We start from the raw sequence: 19,254 nt of genomic DNA on the forward strand, positions 1-19,254 counted from the left end.
TAGTCTAGTTAATCAGTGCAGGTGGACATACAATCCAATCATACAAACACAAACGAGATATTCTTTGATCGAACAGCAATATGAGTGACCGAGATAACAAGAATACAAGACTAGGCAGAGGCAGGAAAGTCGAACCAAATCAGAAGGAGGTAATGTTTAGACGATTACTAGGTACGTTAGAGGAGGGGCAGCGTTTGCAATAGGAGCAGAGTAGGCGAATGGATATGATGTTGCAGCTTATGGCTAGACAAATGAGCGCAAATATTAATCCGCTAATAATGGAAACAATAACAATGGGGGAAATGATAACAATAGGGGCAGTGATAATAATGGAGGCCTGTTGTCGGTAAATGTATCATGTAGCCGACGAGTAGAGTAGTATCCGAACGGGCGCGTGACATTTCAGTCACCTCTTCGGAAAGGTATATGTACACGTCCGAGATGGACTTTGGAATCATCATTGATCATTGTAGTCATTGTAATCGGATTGTAATCAGCAAGTGCATACATGAATAAAGTACCTGTTCTAAATTGAATCGTGTTATACATGTGTTCAACTTCTTACCCTATGCGGTAAACATTTGGCGTCGTTGCCAGACGTACCTGGAACGAAGAAATGATATGAAGATTAATGCCGAATTTGCCAAACAAGGATCGGAACAAGGTAAAAGATAAAAATTAACTAAGTACAACAAAAGAAATTTAAATTTTAACACAACAAGTAGAGACTTCAGCAGATTGCCGAGGGGCACGGAAGGGGTGAAGAGGCACAGACGGAGGGAGTGCACTCACCTAGCAGGCTGAGGAGTGGCGAGGAATTGTTGGAAGAAACTCGACAACGCTTAAATTTGGTGGAGGAAACAAAGAAAGAATGAGACAGTCCGAACCTATGCCAGGCGACTGAAAGAATTGACTAGAAAGATGGAGAGTCAACTAGTGGATGGGTTGAAAAAACGGTGGTTCGTGGAGGGGCTACAGCCGACTCTTAAAAAGAAAATGAAGATTGTACCATCGACGTCATATGCCGATGCATATACTCGTGCTATGGATTTGGAAAGTGAACAGAAGACGAGTAAGAAGAAAAAGCATTAAGTCCCCTGATTTGGATGATTCATCCTTGGAGAGCAGCGGTAGTGATGAGGAATCAAACAAGAAGGTGAAAGCCCTACAGAAAGACATGCTTCGGATGATGAAAGAATTCAAAAATTTGAAAAAGAATCCAGATACAGTAAAAGGAGAACTGTGGTGTACAGACTGCAAGGAGGACGGCCATCTGCCAAGTGGCGGGGCATTCTCTGAAAGAGTGCCCGTTTAACTTGAAAGCAAAAGGACACCAACAGGTGTTACTAACGCAAGAAGCGTCGAACAATAGCAACAACGCGGGCAATGATGCAACTTCAGGTGGATATCGAAATAATAATAGACGCGGAAGGGGTGGAAACAATAGCAATAACAATGGAGGCTAGAGTAGAATACAATATGATGCGAGTGGACGGTCGATGATACAGTGCCGGGCATGTAATCTTTGGGGTCACTTCGCGAGGGACTGTACTACGAAGGAGACGCCGCAGCTACTGTGCAGATGGCGTGGTCCAAGGGACCATGAAAATTCAAAATGTCCAAAGCAAAGCGTAAATTTATTAAGTATTGAAACATGTGATGAGAACATGTTGGAGATCACGCGGGAGCAGGTAACAGAAGGAAAATATTTGAATGCGGAAGAAGAAAAGGAGATGTTACAAAAATCCCGAACAAAGATAGAGAAGCAGATGGAAGCAGAGAAGTCACAAGTAAAAGACACTGCTGAAACCCCGAAAAGAAACTTGGCGGAACAAAACATAGTGAAGCAAATAATGCAAACAGAAGTGCCAATTAAATTAAATGATCTTCTTCTCACCATGCCACAATTGCGTACGGCTATTATAAATATGACACCGTCCCCAAGAGTGATGGAGGAAGCAAAGGATAGTAAGGAAACAACCACGACAGTAGCAACAGACCCGATGTTACTAGCACTTATGACAGGTAGACACCCAACAGTGGTGGAGATGGGCATTCTGGGTATAGTGCTAATGGATGCAATAGTAGATGGAAGATCGGGAGTGAACGTGTTGCCGGAAGATATTTGGAAAAAACTTGGACAACCAGCACTATGGCCACCCACCTTTCAATTACTTACAGTAGATCAACATGGGATAAAACCTTTGGGCACTCTGATGGCGCAGCCAGTAACAATTGGGACACAACCATTTTTACTGGATTTCATAGTCATTCCACTAAAGAGAAGAGGGTACGACACCATCCTGAGACGTGGTTGGCTGGTGCAAGCTAAGGTAAAGCATGACTAAAAAAGGAACACCCTGTCCATGGAGAAAGGAGGTAGGAGATTTATAATTGATTTGCATACGCAGATGGTAGGAGAAGAAGCAGCGTCCTCAGACTCTGAAGGCGAAGGCGAGAATGACGACGAAGGGAAAAAAAGGATGGAACCAGATGATGAAGGGGTATTGAGATTAGAAGGAGGGTCAACTGATGATGACCAAGATTCAGTAAACGGATTGCTGCACTGGAAAATGGAAGATTATGAGGTCTTTTCGAGCTGCAATATTTTGAGTGTGGAGGAAGGAAAAGAAGGCCATGAGTTTCCGAATGAATACAGTGAACTGAACGAGGGAGAAGCGCAGGTGGATGAGACACCTGCCCATACATTCAATAAAGATAAGCCGGTAAAGTATGAAGAGCCGACAGTGAAAATAATAAACTTGGGTGATGAGGAAAATCCGAAGAACATTCTTGTAGGAGATGATTGGAACCCAGTATTGAAGGTGGCAGCATTCAGAATATTTATGGAGTATAAAGATGTTTTTGCTTGGACGTATAAAGACTTAAAAGGAGTACCACCAGAGCTATGTGTCCATTGGATACCATTAATCGAGGGTGCGGTACCTGTGCAGAAGCGACCATACCGAATGAATAAGAACTATGCAGCATGGGCCATCGAAGTAACACAGAACAGGAGGAAGGCATGGCACAACAAACACTTAAAATTAAACAACTTTCAACCCGGCCAGTTAGTACTGAAGTATAACAGACAGAATGAAATCAAACCGGGGAAGTTCAAAGTCAAATGGGTCGGACCATACAAGATACGAGAAGTTGGATATAACAGGACAATTAAGTTATGGACACTCAATAGGAAGGAAGTAGCAGCCGATGCAGTAAATGGTTCGAAATTGAAAGTCTACCATGAAAGAAATAACACACCTCTGTGGACAAACAACTAAGAAAAGAACGACTATAAATATTGTATATATGTAAATACTGTACATATGTAAGATAAGTAAGGACAGAGTTAAACATAATTTTTGAGTGCCACTATGAAGTAATAAAGTAATAAAACATGAAGTAGGATGCAAATTGGGAATGACAGGAATTTTAGACATTAAAATTCTGCCATAGAGCCTTAAGGGACAGAATATGGACTTAAAAATAGCTCTAAGTGCTAGATAATAAAGAAACAAAAGATGAAGGATTAAAAGAATAGAAAAAATTAAAATATAATTGTGAAATCAAGATATAAAAACAATGGAAGTATGGCTTACAGTACGAACTGGAGAGACACCACAAGAGGTAATATAAGACCGTATGGTGTACGACAAATAGGAAGTGCACACGAGGAACAAACCTAAAGCCATATGGCCAGAGAGAACATAAGAGGAAGCCGTACAACCAAAGGCAAAACATAGAAGGGAACTTGGAGCTGTATGGCCAAAGCACACATACAATTGACAGAAGGAACTATACGCCTAGAAGGAGACCGTACGCCTAGCAGGGAACAGAGGTACGTCTGAACAAGTTGCCATACAGCCAAAGCACACATACGATTGACAGAAGGAACTGTATGCCTAGAAGGAGACCGTACGGCCAGCAGGGAACAGAGGTACAACTAAACAAGTTGCCGTACGGCCAGTGGATAGACAAGCATACGGCTAGGAGAGAGCTCATTAAATAAGAGTTGAGATGGATGCAGTAAAGAAGATTAGGACCGTACAGGTACAGCGAAAGGAAGTCAGGAATAAGCATTCAAGGGAGGAGTGTACGGTGGCAAATGGAAACAAATTTGGAGACCGTACGGTGGCAGTAGAAAGAATTTGAATTGTACAGTGGTAGCTACAATGAAATTTTGAAGGTCGTATGGTAGCAAGAGGATACACTGTACGGCTTGGGGGATGAAACATGCAGTGGTCTAGGCAGAAAGATCGCGTGAAGCCCGTACGGGTATGAAAAGGATGACAGCAAGAGAAAGAGCTGAAGTTGACTGTACGGTATGAGGCCATACAGTGTCTAGAAGCTATAACAAATACTGTACGTGAGTTAAAATTGTTTCGAAATAACAAGGAAGCCGTACGTTGGAGAAGGGAGTCATTCCATATGGTAGGAACTAGAGAGGGAGAAGAAGATTGCAGTACACCGGTAGACGCAAAAGAAGGGTGGCAGGAGGTTATAAAATAACAAAAAAAGAGAAAAAAAAACGACGACAAATTGAAACAATTCGGAATGAGTAATGCATGATGCCAAAGGGAAGGGTAGACATAAGCAGTTGCTAGAAAGAGTGTGGAATTGGAAGAAAATGACAAAAATAGTGTGTTCCATGCATTTTTGTGTGGGTTTCGGAGTGCTATGTTGCCCCAGGACCCCAGGGGGTTGCTGCCCCAAGACCCCTGCTGGGAGCATTTCCCCCTAGACCCCCAGTCGTTGCAGATTATCAATCGTGGGAAGTATGACCAGTTGATGGCACCTAGAGCTACGACTGTAGGCATAAGTGTCTGTGTGTCAGAGGTGGCACTCGGAGTAGGTGTTTGGGCATGAGGCTATCTTGGTGGATGCGTAGAGAGCTCGAGAGGAGCTGATCATCCAATTGGATGTAGTAAAACGACACTTGGCCTAGGGTACCTAGGACTTGAAAGCAGAGAAAGCAGCACGGGTGGCTATCAAGGTCAACTAAGGAGACAGTATTGTGTTAGCAGAGGCTACAAATGCAACATGGTTTGGAAACCAGTTTGGTGCAGGCACGAGATGAATGTGAAAGTTATGTGATAGAAACAGATCTATCTTGTTGTCATTAGTCAATTAATGTATTTTGTTGTTAATTTGTCTCAGATATTTTGTAATTGTCGTCCGGAGACGACTTTTCTTTTGGGGGGGATGAGGTTGTCGGTAAATGTATCATGTAGCCGATGGGTAGAGTAGTATACAAACGGGCACGTGACGTTTCAGTCACCCCTTCAGAAAGGTATATGTACACGTTCGAGATGGGCTTTGGAATCATCATTGATCATTGTAGTCGTTGTAATCGGATTGTAATCAGCAAGTGCATACGTGAATAAAGTACCTGTTCTGAATTGAATCATGTTATACATGTGTTCAACTTCTTACCCTATGCGGCAAACAAGGCCGAGGCAACAATGGCAGTCCTGAGAATAACATTAATGGTAATAATGGACATGGCAACAGTGGGAATGAGGCTGAAAACTTTAGACACATTGCACACCCAAGTCGAACAGCGAGATTGAAACCTCTGCAATGGGCACCCCTAAATGTCCCAAAAAAACTAAACCAAATTGCTGAAAGGAATTATGTCAAACAGTTTGCATTCAACTTCTTAAAACCCCTTATAACTCTGGAAATCAAACGTTTATTTGTTTGTTGTGTTTCGTGCATGGAATTGGTATCATACAACATAAACAAGAAAGAAACTACAACAATATGCCAAGTGGAAATGAACTGCTGCTAATCAAATGTTATTTTCAGAATTCATAAAACCAAATACATGGCAGATTTATCAACTCACTAATTACTTCAGCAATATTGTCATAATACTCCAGCCCATGCTTACGAACTTGCTGCTACAATACTTTGTCCTCCAATCAGTCCACTACCTTTATAATACCATTCCCTCCAAGCGGCATAAGCGTCGGACAAGTAGTGAAGAAGATATGAGCAAAATATCAAATCTGCCTGTAGCCGGAAATGCAACTAAACTGCCTGATAATGAAGCCAATAAGAAAGAATTCCAAAGGCCAAACCCCAAGGGAATGACGTCTAGAATGTTACAAGAGAAGATAGACGTCCTCAAATGCCAAGAACAAAGCTGCAACTCACACACCAATTTCTTCTCATATTCAACCTGTCTAATGAAGCTACAAATGCTTCCTTTTATTCTATTCCCACGGGTCCGTTCAACTCATATGGGCAATGTGGGATAAAGATGTGTAATATAAAACATATATTAAAATACCCCTTATGTCTCCCTTGGGTACACATCACCATAAAATAAATATTAAAGTAACACTTTAATATTTTACAATTAAATTAGACGTTACTTTAATAAAACTTCAGGCATTAAAATGTATTAGCAATTGGACTCCGAATAATGCGAGTGATAGCTCATCGGAAAGCTCTCACTGAGGAGTATCGAATCCAATCACCAAAATTGACCTGCACTGTGTCCTGCTGACTTACTAAAAATAGTAAGTATGCCTGAAACTGAGTAAATCAACTTCGTTTTGGCCCAAACTGGAAATGACTAGGCCAAAACACTCCAAGATCCCATTAAACCCTTCGTTAGCCCTCGGGACCATGTAGAACAAGGCTAACGCACACACACTTGGTCAACTGCTAAAATGGGGACATTACAGTCCGCCCCCCTTGAAATTGCTTGTCCTCAAGCAATCTCAGTCCAGCCTACTGAATAACCTGCTCACTCTCCCATGTAGAATCTTCCTCTAGCAGATCTTTCCATCTGACCAAATACTCCTTCACTATCCTATTTCTAAGCTTCCTCTCTCTGGTATCCAGAATAGCCTCAGGTACTAACACAAGCTTCCCCTCCTCATCCAAAGGGGGTAAAACTGCAGAAGGCACTACACTCTGACCAATGGCTTTCTTAAGCCTAGACACATGAAACACATTGTGCACTCGATTGCCCTCTGGAAGCTCAAGCTCATAGGCGACTTTGCCCACTTTGCGAATCACCCTGTAGGGACCATAAAATCTAGGTTTCAACTTTTCAGCTCCGCTCTTCTTGAGCGATGACTATCTATATGGTTGTAGCCTCAAGTAAACCATATCCCCTACCTCGAAATTGCGCTCTATTCGGTGCTGATCAGCATACAATTTCTGTTGATTCTGGGCCTGTTGTATATTCTCTTTGAGCACTTTCAGGATGTCCTGACTATCCTGCAATAAGTTTTTGGCTTTGGGCACTCTACCGTCCCCCAAAACTAAATCCATGAAGCTAGGTGCTTCATAACCATAGAGTGCCATGAAAGGAGTCATCTTGATGGACATATGATAAGTGGTGTTATAACAATACTCTCCCATATGCAACCATCTGATCCAAGCCTTTTGTTGTGTAGTTACATAGTTCCTCAAATATCCTTCCACCCATTTATTCACAATCTCTGTTTGCCCATCTGTTTGCGGATGATAACTAGTGCTAGGTGTAAGATCTGTACCACACAACCTAAACAACTCTTGCCAAAAAAACTCATAAACTTACTATCCCGGTCGCTGACAATGAATCTGGGCAACCCATGTAACCTGAATATCTCTTTAAAGAAAAGATCTGCCACCTGTGCTGCTGTGTAAGTGGACGGAATAGCAATGAAGTGAGCAGACTTCGTCAAGCGGTCCACCACCACATAGATGCAATCCCTTCCCTGTACTCGTGGTAAACCAATGATGAAGTCCATCGAAATACTTTCCCATTTCCTATCAGGAATGGGCAAGGGCTGTAATAAACCTGCAAGAAATGTGTGTTCTCCCTTATTCTGTTGACAAACCACACACTCCCTGACATACCTCTGAACATCATCCTTGAGCCCTTTCCATGAAAACCGCTCTCGGATCTGCTTGTAGGTCTTGAAGACCCCCGGATGTCCAGCTGTGGGTGCATCATGAAATGCCTTCAATATCGCCTCTCTCAAATGTGATGACGGAATCAAATAAACCCTGTCCTGAACTCTGATCAATCCATCTATCACCTCATAGCGATCATCCTGTATGGTACCTGAAATCAATCCAAAAGCCCAAGCATCTCCAACATACTCTTCTATAATCCGATCTCTCCAATCTCCTGAAATCTCTGCCAGAGCACATAAGTGAGGTCTCCGAGACAAGGCATCAGCCACCACATTTTTCTTACCTTTGACAAACTCTATGTCAAAGTCATAAGCCTGCAATTTAGTCACCCATTTTTGTTGCCGGTCATTAAGATCACGCTGGCTCATGAAGTATTTAATACTGTTGTGATCAGTCTTGATCACAAAACGTCCACCTACCAAATATGATCGAAATTTGGCCAATGCATGCATTATGGTCAACATCTCCCGGTCATAGACAGAATAACTTTTCTCAACTCCTCGGAGCTTCCTACTCTCGAATGCAATGGGATGCTTCTCCTGCATCAATACTGCTCCAATCCCATCACCTGATGCATCACAATGAAGCTCAAAAGGCTTCGTGAAATCCGGTAGAGCTAGAACTGGACATGAAGACATTACTTGCTTGAAATGCTCAAAACACCTCTGTGTTGCCCCTGTCCACACGAAGGCTCCTTTCCTGGTAAGATCTGTCAAGGGTGTAGCAATCTATGAGAATCCCTTAACAAACCTCCTATAAAAACCACATAAACCAAAGAATCCCTTAAGCTGTGTAAGGTTTGTAGGAGTAGGCCATTCTACAATAGCTCTAATCTTTTCGGGATCAACCCGAACGCCATCTGCACTAATGATATGCCCCAGGTAAAGGAGCTCAGTCATGCGAAACTCACATTTAGATTCCTTGGCATACAATGACTCTCTCTCCAGAATAGATAACACCTCCTCTAGATGATGTAAGTGCTCCTCCCAGGTCTTACTAAAGACCAAGATGTCATCAAAGAAGATCAAGACAAATCTCCTCAACTGCTTCCTGAATACCTGGTTCATACAACTTTGAAATGTAGCAAGTGCATTGGTTAGACCAAATGGCATAACCATGAACTCAAAGTGGCCATAGTGACATCGGAAGGCTGTTTTCTCAATGTCCTTTGCTCTCTCATCCTGATCTGATGGTATCCGGATCGCAAATCAATTTTGGTGAAGAAGCATGCCCCATGCAACTCATCAATCAACTCATCAATCCTAGGAATGGGATACCTGTTTTTAATTGTTTTCTTATTCAGTGCCCTGTAATCAATGCACATGCGCATCGTCCCATCCTTCTTCTTTACCAATACTACTGCTGAAGCAAAAGGGCTCTTACTAGGCCTGATATGCCCCATCTTCAACAAATCCTTAATCGCCTTCTCTATCTCATCCTTGTGTTTCTTAGGATGACGATAGGAAGTAATCATAACTGGATTGGCCCCCTCCTTGAGCTCAATAACATGTTCCATCCCTCTGTCAGGAGGAACCCCATGAGGAATATCGCTAAATACTTTAATGTGTCTATCAAGTATCTTCTGGACATCTAGTGGATGACTCTTTTCTTGTGGCTCTGGTGAAGTTGGCATAATGTGGCACTCTGCCGCCCACTCTATGTCATCATGACGAAAAAGTCTCTGCATTCTCCTCAAGGACACTACTCTGCAACCTCCATCTGAAAGCCCTCTAAGTACCACAGTTCTGCCCTCATGCTGGAATCTCATCTCCAATTTCGCTAGATTGAGTGTGAACTCAACTAGTGAAGCCATCCATGTCATGCCGAGGATGACATCATAATCTCCCATGTCCACAACATACAACTCATCCTCCAACTCGTAGCCATCTCCAAACCTGATGCGAAGATTAGATATCTTCTGAGTGCATAATAACTTATCACCGTTAGCCACCATGACTCTAAACCCATCATGCTCCTCTGTCTGTAACCCTCTCCTGGCTACCAACTGTGCATCTATGAAGTTATGTGTAGCCCCAGTGTCAATAAGAGATATCACTTTCTGCCCCTGGATAGTACCCCTGACCTTAAATGTGATTGCCTTTTGGGCCCCTGTCAAGCGTGCCAACGATCTATCATCCTTTGGAATGTTGCTCTCCTCTATATTGTTACCCTCATCTGAATCGGAGTGCTGATCCTCCCCTTCTGACTCTGACTCTTCTGCTGAAAAATACTCCATTTGATTTGCCTTAGCCTTGAGAGAACATTTATGAGATAAGTCCCAAAGCTCTCTACAATGGAAGCACAGCTTCTTCTTTCGAAGTTCATTCAAGGTTTCATTGTCTAGTCCTTTTGATCCTTCTTTGGGTTTGCTATACTCTTTCTGAAATGATTTCTTGTCTTTGTCCTTGCGGTAGGAAGAATCTGTTGAAAAAAAGGAAGAATCTGTTGAATGGTTTTTTCCTTTGTATACCGAAGGAGCTAAATCTCGTGCCTTTTTAGTTGCTTCAGCTAACGTGAGTGGATCATGTCCCTTCACCCAACCTTGTAATGGATCAGCAAGACCATCACAAAATAACACCACCAATCTCCTAGGAGAGATATCAGTAACAAGTACAGACAAGCGCTGAAACTCGGCAATGTAAGCATCCACAGAACCTGACTGTTTTAACTGTGCTAGCTCCTTGAAATGTAACTCGAGATCCTTAGTGTCAAATCTCCCAATCAATGTTTCGGTGAATTCCTCATAGGATGTAATCTGATTATGCCCCAAAGTCACCATGCCATGATGCCACCATTCATGTGCAACGCCATCCAAGTGCATAGCCGCATACTTGATAGCCTCCTCCTCAGGCATAGGATTTAGCTGCAAGTATGTATCTACCTTCTGCACCCAAGCTCATGCAGTCATCTTCCTTGAAGCATCATAATAAGGTAAAGAAAGTTTTCCAACTTTCTTCCTCAGCTCAAAGTTTTGATTCCTCCCTCCTGCTTTAGGCATGTGTCTCATCCTCAAGTCCATATAATCTCTAAGAGAAATATCCGCCTAAAACTCTGGTCCACTAGCCTCCCAGTCCCTCCTGAATTGATCCTGTAACTCGGTAATTTGCGGTTCGTTTACTGGTTGAACCGGATCTCTGGGTGGAAACGTGGGTAGAAGAGGTCTTGAGCTCGTAGTCCGTGCTGGGCATGCAACGTGTCTAAAGTTATCAGCCTCATTCCCATTGTTGCCGTGTCCATTATTACCATTAATGTTATTCTCAGGACCATTGTTGTTGCCTTGGCCTTCATGGTTATTGTTTCCCCCGTTGTTATTGTTTCTCTCGTTGTTATTGTTTCTATTGTTGGCATCATCTGGATTAATATTGACACCCATCTGTCTAGCCATGAGCTGCAACATCATGTCCATTCGCCTATTCTGCTCCTGCTGCATACGCTGCCCCTGCTCTAATGTATCCAGTAACTGTCGGAACAGTACCTCCCCCTGATCTGGACCAGCATTTCTGCCTCCGCCTAATCCTGTATTCCTGTCATCTTGATCACCCATATTATTGTCCTGATCACAGAATATCTCCTCTGTGTCTGTATGGTTGAATTCAATGTCCCCCTGCACGGATGTACTAGACTGTTTGCTTTGCAAGTCTGAAATCCTATTTTGTCTTGCTCTGGTATCGCGGAAATTATAAGACCCCTGTCGCATGCTCAAACATAAATGCTTAGCCTGTGTTTTTTACTTACTTTTTCCCTCTATCCGGCTGTTCCAAATTCCCTATAAGACCTCCACAGGATGGCAGGACTTATAGCTCTGATACCACTGTAATGGGCACCCCTGAATGTCCCAAAAAAACTAAACCAAATTGCTGAAAGGAATTATGTCAAACAGTTTGCATTCAACTTCTTAAAACCCCTTATAACTCTGGAAATCAAACGTTTATTTGTTTGTTGTGTTTCGTGCATGGAATTGGTATCATACAACATAAACAAGAAAGAAACTACAACAATATGCCAAGTGGAAATGAACTGCTGCTAATAAAATGTTATTTTCAGAATTCATAAAACCAAATACATGGCAGATTTATCAACTCACTAATTACTTCAACAATATTGTCATAATACTCCAGCCCATGAGTACGAACTTGCTGCTATAATACTTTGTCCTCCAATCAGTCCACTACCTTCATAATACCATTCCCTTCAAGCGGCATAAGCGTCGAACAAGTAGTGAAGAAGATATGAGCAAAATATCAAATCTGCCTGTAGCCGGAAATGCAACTAAACTGCCTAATAATGAAGCCAATAAGAAAGACATAAACAAGAAAGAAACTACAATAATATGCAAAGTGGAAATGAACTGCTGCTAATAAAATGTTATTTTCAGAATTCATAAAACCAAATACATGGCAGATTTATCAACTCACTAATTACTTCAGCAATATTGTCATAATACTCCAGCCCATGCTTACGAACTTGTTGCTACAATACTTTGTCCTCCAATCAGTCCACTACCTTCATAATACCATTCCCTCCAAGCGGCATAAGCGTCGAACAAGTAGTGAAGAAGATATGAGCAAAATATCAAATCTGCCTGTAGCCGGAAATGCAACTAAACTGCCTGATAATGAAGCCAATAGCAAAGAATTCCAAAGGCCAAACCCCAAGGGAATGACGTCTAGAATGTTACAAGAGAGGATAGACGTCCTCAAATGCCAAGAACAAAGCTGCAACTCACACACCAATTTCTTCTCATATTCAACCTGTCTAATGAAGCTACAAATGCTTCCTTTTATTCTATTCCCACGGGTCCGTTCAACTCATATGGGCAATGTGGGATAAAGATGTGTAATATAAAACATATATTAAAATACCCCTTATGTCTCCCTTGGGTACACATCACCATAAAATAAATATTAAAGTAACACTTTAATATTTTACAATTAAATTAGACGTTACTTTAATAAAACTTCAGGCATTAAAATGTATTAGCAATCGGACTCCGAATAATGCGAGTGATAGCTCATCGGAAAGCTCTCACCGAGGATTATCAAATCCAATCACCAAAATTGACCTACACTGTGTCCTGCCGACTTACTAAAAATAGTAAGTATGCCTGAAACTGAGTAAATCAACTTCGTTTTGGCCCAAACTGGAAATGACTAGGCCAAAACACTCCAAGATCCCATTAAACCCTTCGTTAGCCCTCGGGACCATGTAGAACAAGGCTAACGCACACACACTTGGTCAACTGCTAAAATGGGGACATTACAACCTCTTCTACCCACCTTCCCATCCAGAGATTCGATTCAACCAGTAAATGAACAGCAGATTACCAAGTTAAAGGGTCAGTTCACGAGGGACTAGGAAGCTAGTGGACTCAAGTTTCAGGCGGACATTTCCCTTAGAGATTATATGGACTTGAGGATGAGACACATGCCTAGACCAGGAGGGAGGAATCAAAATTTTGAATTGAGAAATAAAGTTGGAAAACTTTCTTTACCTTATTATGATGCTTCAAGGAAGATGACTGCACGAGCTTGGGTGCAGAAGGTAGATACATACTTGCAGTTGAATCCTATGCCTGAGGAGGAGGCTATCAAGTATGCCGCTATTCATTTGGATGGCCCAGCGCATGAGTGGTGGCACCATGGCATGGTAACCATCAGGCAAAATCAAATCACATCTTACGAGTTCACTGAGAGACTCATAAAGAGATTTGATACGAAAGATCTTGAGTTACAGTTTAAAGAGTTGGCACAACTCAAACAGTGGGGATCAGTTGAGACATACGTGAATGAATTTTAGAGGTTAGTTGTGTTGTTTACAGACGTCTCAGAGAGGAGATTAGTAGTGCTATTTATGGATGGACTTTCAGATCCCTTGAGGGGTTGGGTCAAGGGGCATGACCCAGCTACATTACAGGAAGCTACTAAGAAGGCTAGTGACTTAGCACTTTCTTCTTTTAGGAGAAAATTTCAGCCTAGGGATTCACACACGAAGAAGGAAAAGGAGAAGGACAAAAAACATTTTCACCGTGATGCTTAGCCAAAAAGGGATAATAAGTTGGATAGTGACACCCTAAATGAGTTGAGGAGGAAGACGCTATGTTTTCATTGCAAAGAACCTTGGGACTTCTTTCATAAGTGTCCTCTCAAGGCTAAGGCAAATCAAATGGAGTATTTCTCAGCAGAGGAGTCACAATCAAAGAGGGAGGATCAACACTCTGATTCAAACAAGGGTAGCACTACAGAGGAGAGCAGCATTCCTAAGGATGAGAAGTCATTGGCACGATTAATGAGGGCTCAGAAGGCAATCACATTTAAGGTTAGGGGTACTATCTAGGGGCAAAAATTGATCTCACTCATTGACACTGGGGCTACACATAATTTCATAGATGCACAATTAGTAGCCAAGAAACGTTTACAGATCGAGGAGCATGTTGGGTTGAGAGTCATGGTAGCTAATGGTGACAAATTATTATGCACTCAGAAGATATCTAATCTTCACATCAGGTTTGGAGATGGCTATGAGTTGGAGGATGAGTTCTATGTAGTAGGCATGGAAGACTATGATGTCATCCTCGGCATGACATGGATGGCCTCACTAGTTAAGTTCACACTCAACCTAGGAAAATTGGAGATGAGATTCCAGCTTGAGGGCAAAACTGTTGTACTCAGAGGACTTTCGGATGGGAGTTGCAAAGTAGTCTCCTTGAGGAGAATGAAGAGACCTATTCAGCATAATGACATAGAGTGGGCAGCCAAATGTTTCATTATGCCAGCTCCACAAGAGCCACAGGTGAAGAGTCATCCACTAGATATCCAAGAGATACTTGATAGGCATGCTAAAGTTTTTGGCGAGATTCCGCATGGGCTTCCTCCTGAAAGAGGGATAGAGCATGTTATTGAGCTTGAGGAGGGAGCCAAAACAGTTATAATTACTCCCTATCATCATCCTCAGAAGCAAAAGGATGATATAGAGAAGGCGATTAAGGATTTGTTATCAGGCCTAAGAAGAGCCCCTTTGCTTCAGCAGTAGTATTGGTAAAGAAGGAGGATGGGACGATGCGCATGTGCATCGATTACAAGGCATTGAATAAGAAGACCATTAAGAACAGATATCCCATCCCATGGATAGATGAGCTGATTGATGAGATGCATGATGCATGCTTCTTTACGAAGATTGATTTACGATCAGAGTATCATTAGACTAGGATGAGGGTGGAAGACATTGAGAAGACATCCTTTCGGTGTCACTGTGGCCACTTCGAGTTTTAGGTTATGCTATTTGAGCTAATTAATGCCCCTACTACATTCCAAAGTTGCATGAATCAAGTATTCAAGGGGCAACTTAGGAGATTTCTCCTGATTTTCTTTCATGACATTTTGGTCTTCAGTAAGACTTGGGAGGAGCATTTACAACACCTTGAGATGGTGTTGTCCATTTTCGAGAAAGAGTCACTATATGCCAAGGAATCTAAGTGTGAGTTTGGGTTGACTGAGTTACTATACCATGGGCATATCATCAGCGCAGATGAAGTTCGGGTCGATCCCGAAAAGATTAGAGCTACTGTTGATTGGCCTAGTCCTACGAACCTCACACAGCTTAAGGGGTTCTTTGGTCTTTACGGGTTTTATAAGAGATTTGTTAAGGGATTTTCACAAAATGTTGCACCCTTGACAAACCTTACCAGGAAAGGGGCCTTCATATGGACAGGGGCAGCTCAAAGATACTTCGATCATTTCAAGAAGGTGATGTAATCATGTCCAGCATTAGCTCCATTGAACTTCACGAAGCCATTTGAGCTTCATTGTGATGCGTCAAGTGCTAGGTTTGGGACAGTCTTGATGCAAAACAAGTATCCCATTGCTTTTGAGAGTAGCAAGCTCCATGGAGTGGAGAGCAGCTATTCCATCTATAACCGGGAGATGTTGGCCATTATGCATGCATTGGCCAAGTTTTAGTCCTTCCTAGTTGGGGGGGAAGTTTATTATCAAGACTAATCACAACATCAAATACTTCATGAGCCAATGTGACTTGAATGATAAACAATAAAAGTGGATTACAAAGTTGCAGGCTTATGACTTTGACATTGAGTTTGTCAAAGGTAAGAAGAATGTGGTGCCAAATGCTTTATCCAGGAGACCTCATATTTGTGCTCTAGTTGAGATTATAGGAAATTGGAGAAATAAGATTACAGTAGAGTATGCGAGGGTCACTTGGGCTTTTGGAGTGATTGCAGGTACCATACAGGATGATCATTATGTGGTGATGGACGGATTGATCAAGTTCTAGGGTAGGATATATTTGATACCTTCATCACAATTTAGGGAGGTAATACTGAAGGCTTTTCATGATGCACCTACAGCTGGACATCCAGGGGTATTTAAGACCTATAGGCAGATCCATGAGCGGTTCAGAAGCATGTCAAGGAGTGTACAGTTTGTCAGCAGATTAAGGGAGAGCACACATATCCCGCAGGGTTGTTACAGCCTTTGCCCATTCTGGATAGGAAATAGGAAAGTATTTCTATGGACTTCATCACTGGGTTATCAGGAGTATAGGGGAGAGATTGCATCTATGTGGTAGTTGACCGGCTGACAAAGTTTTCTCACTTCTTTGCTATTCCATCCACCTACACAACAACACAGGTGGCCGATCTTTTCTTCAAAGAGATATTCAGGTTACATGGGCTACCTAGTTTCATTATCAGTGATCGGGATACTAAATTTATGAGTGCTTTTTGGCAGGAATTGTTTGGGTTGTGTGGCAAAAATCTTACACTTAGCACTAGTTATCATCCGCAGACAAATACGCAAACAAAGATTGTGAATAAATGGGTGAAAGGATATCTGAGGAACTATGTGACTGCACAACAGAGAGCTTGGGTCAAATGGCTACATATGGGAGAGTACTGTTATAACGCCACTTATCATATGTCCATCAAGATGACTGCATTCATGGCACTATATGGTTATGAAGCATCTAGCTTCATGGATTTGGTTTTGGGGGATAGTAGAGTGCCCAAAGCCAAAGACATTTTGCAGGATAGTTAGGATATTTTGAGGGTGCTCAGGAAGAATATACAACAAGCTCAGAATCATCAGAAATTGTATGCTAATCAGCACCGGATAGAGTGCAACTTTGAGATTGGGGATATGGTTTACTTGAGGCTACAACCATACAGACAGTCATCACTCAAGAAGAGCAGAGCAGAGAAGTTGAAGCCTAGGTTTTATGGTCCCTACAGAGTGATTCACAAGGTGGGTAAGGTTGCCTACAAGACTGAACTTCCAGAGGGTAGTCGGGTGCATAATGTGTTTCATGTGTCGAGGCTTAAGAAAGCCATTGGTCAAAGAGTTGTGCCTTCTGCAGATTTGCCACCATTGGATGAGGAGGGGAAGCTCATATTGATTCCTGAGGCTATTCTGTATATCAAGGAGAGGACTTTGCAGAACAGGGTGCTTAAAGAATACTTACTCAGATGGAGGGACCTACCAGAGGATGCTACTTGAGAGAGTGAGTAGGTCTTATAGCAAACAAGACTGAGATTGCTTGATGACAAGCAATTTTAAGGGGGTCGGACTGTAATGTCCCCACTTTAGCAGTTGTCTAGATGTGTGAGCGTTAGCCTATTTATGTGTGGTCCTGGAGGCTAACGAAGAGGTCAATGGGATCCTGAGATGTTTTGGCCTAGTCATTTCCAGTTCGGGCTAGAACGGAGTTGATTTACATGATGATGGGCAAATTTACTATTTTTAGTAAGTCAGCAGGGCATGGGTGATGTCGGAATTAGTGATTGGGGTTGATGCTCCTCGATTAGAGCTTTCCAACGAGCTATCACTCATATTATTCCAAGCCCGATTACTATTTTATTTTAATGCTTGAAAATTATTAAAGTAACATATAAATTAAATGTGAAAATAATAAAGTGTTACTTTAATATTATTCATGCTGGGTTGTGTATTGGAAAAGGGAAGCCCAAGGGAGACATAAGGTATTATTTTATTTTATTTTATTTTAGAACACTTTACCCCACATTGCTTGTGAAAAGTGGGTTGACCCTATGAAGTAGAAATAAAAGGGAGAGCTTGTGGCACTTGTTCAGTAGGTTGAATATGAGAAGAAAATGGATGTGTGAGTTGCAAATCTGTTTTTGGCATTAGAGGACGTCTATCTTCTCATGTGGCATTCTAGACGTCATTCCCTTGGGTTTTGGCCTTTGGAGTCCATTGCTATCAGCTTCACTATCAGGCAGGTTGGTTGCATTTCTAGCTACAGCTGGATTTGATATATTGCTCATATCTTCTTCACTAGTTGTTTGACGCTTATGCTTCTTTGAGGGAATGATTTTATGAAGGTAGTGGACTGTTTGAAAGACAAAGTACTGTAGCAGCAAGTTCAAAAGCATGGGCTGGAGTATTGTGCCAATGATATTGGAGTAATTAGTGAGTTGATAATCTGACATGTATTTGAATCCATTAAATTCTGAAAATAACATTTTATTGGCAGTAGTTCATCGTCCACTTTGCATATTATTGTAGTTTCTTTCTTGTTTATGTTGCATGATTCCTATTCCATGCACAAAACACAACAAACAAATAAATGTTTGATTTCCAAAGTTATAAGGGGTTTAAATATTAAACGGAGAAATAAGAAGTTGATTGCAAACTGTTTGACATAATTCCTTTCAGCAGCTGGTTTAGTTTTTTTGGGAATTCAGGGATGCCCATTACAAGATGTGATACCAATCTGCCATTCTGTAATTTGAAACAAAATGTTTCATGTAAAAGTACACATCCCTTTTACATCATCAATTAATAACCTGACTGTTTTCTTTCTGCTTTTCTCTTAGCGTGTTAATCTTATCTCTCAAAGGTATGTTGGTCTTAAACCCTTGTGGGAGTCCATTTACATCCACATATACGTGAGAGACGGGATTCATTTGCACATGAAGCAACCATATTAGCAAAAATGAACAATGCTGATTTGGCACATGACGGTCTTGACTTCTTGCTGATTCTTTTCTTTGTATACAAATGTGAATTATGGCAAAGTACATATGTATGAGTATGAGGTGAGGTCCAATCAGCCATTCCTTAGATCCATTGGATCTAACCATTGTTTTTAACAAATGCAGGATGTGGGAATGCTTGAAGACTTCTTGGAAGACTCGTTACCAGGACCAATGAAGCAAACAGCCTAAACAACCAGTAATGAAAAAGGTACCTTAGCTTTGATTACACAATGTTCCAACTAAATTGAAACGTGTGTGTGAAGATTTAGCAACAGGAGTGAAAATCTGACAACAAGACCCATTGTCTATCAGAAATAGGATGG

General features: G+C 41.8%; 1 protein-coding gene across 3 annotated transcripts in view; it reads right to left on the reverse strand.

Moving 5' to 3' along the window:
- The window catches only part of LOC149545874 (uncharacterized), a 205,368-nt gene that overhangs the window by 67,319 nt on the left and 118,795 nt on the right, over positions 1-19,254 (reverse strand). The gene's annotated exons all lie outside the window — the stretch shown is intronic.

Source organism: Cupressus sempervirens, chromosome 7, assembly GCF_028749045.1.
Source record: "Cupressus sempervirens isolate cs-2001-9-10 chromosome 7, ASM2874904v1, whole genome shotgun sequence".
Classification (NCBI taxonomy): domain Eukaryota; kingdom Viridiplantae; phylum Streptophyta; class Pinopsida; order Cupressales; family Cupressaceae; genus Cupressus; species Cupressus sempervirens.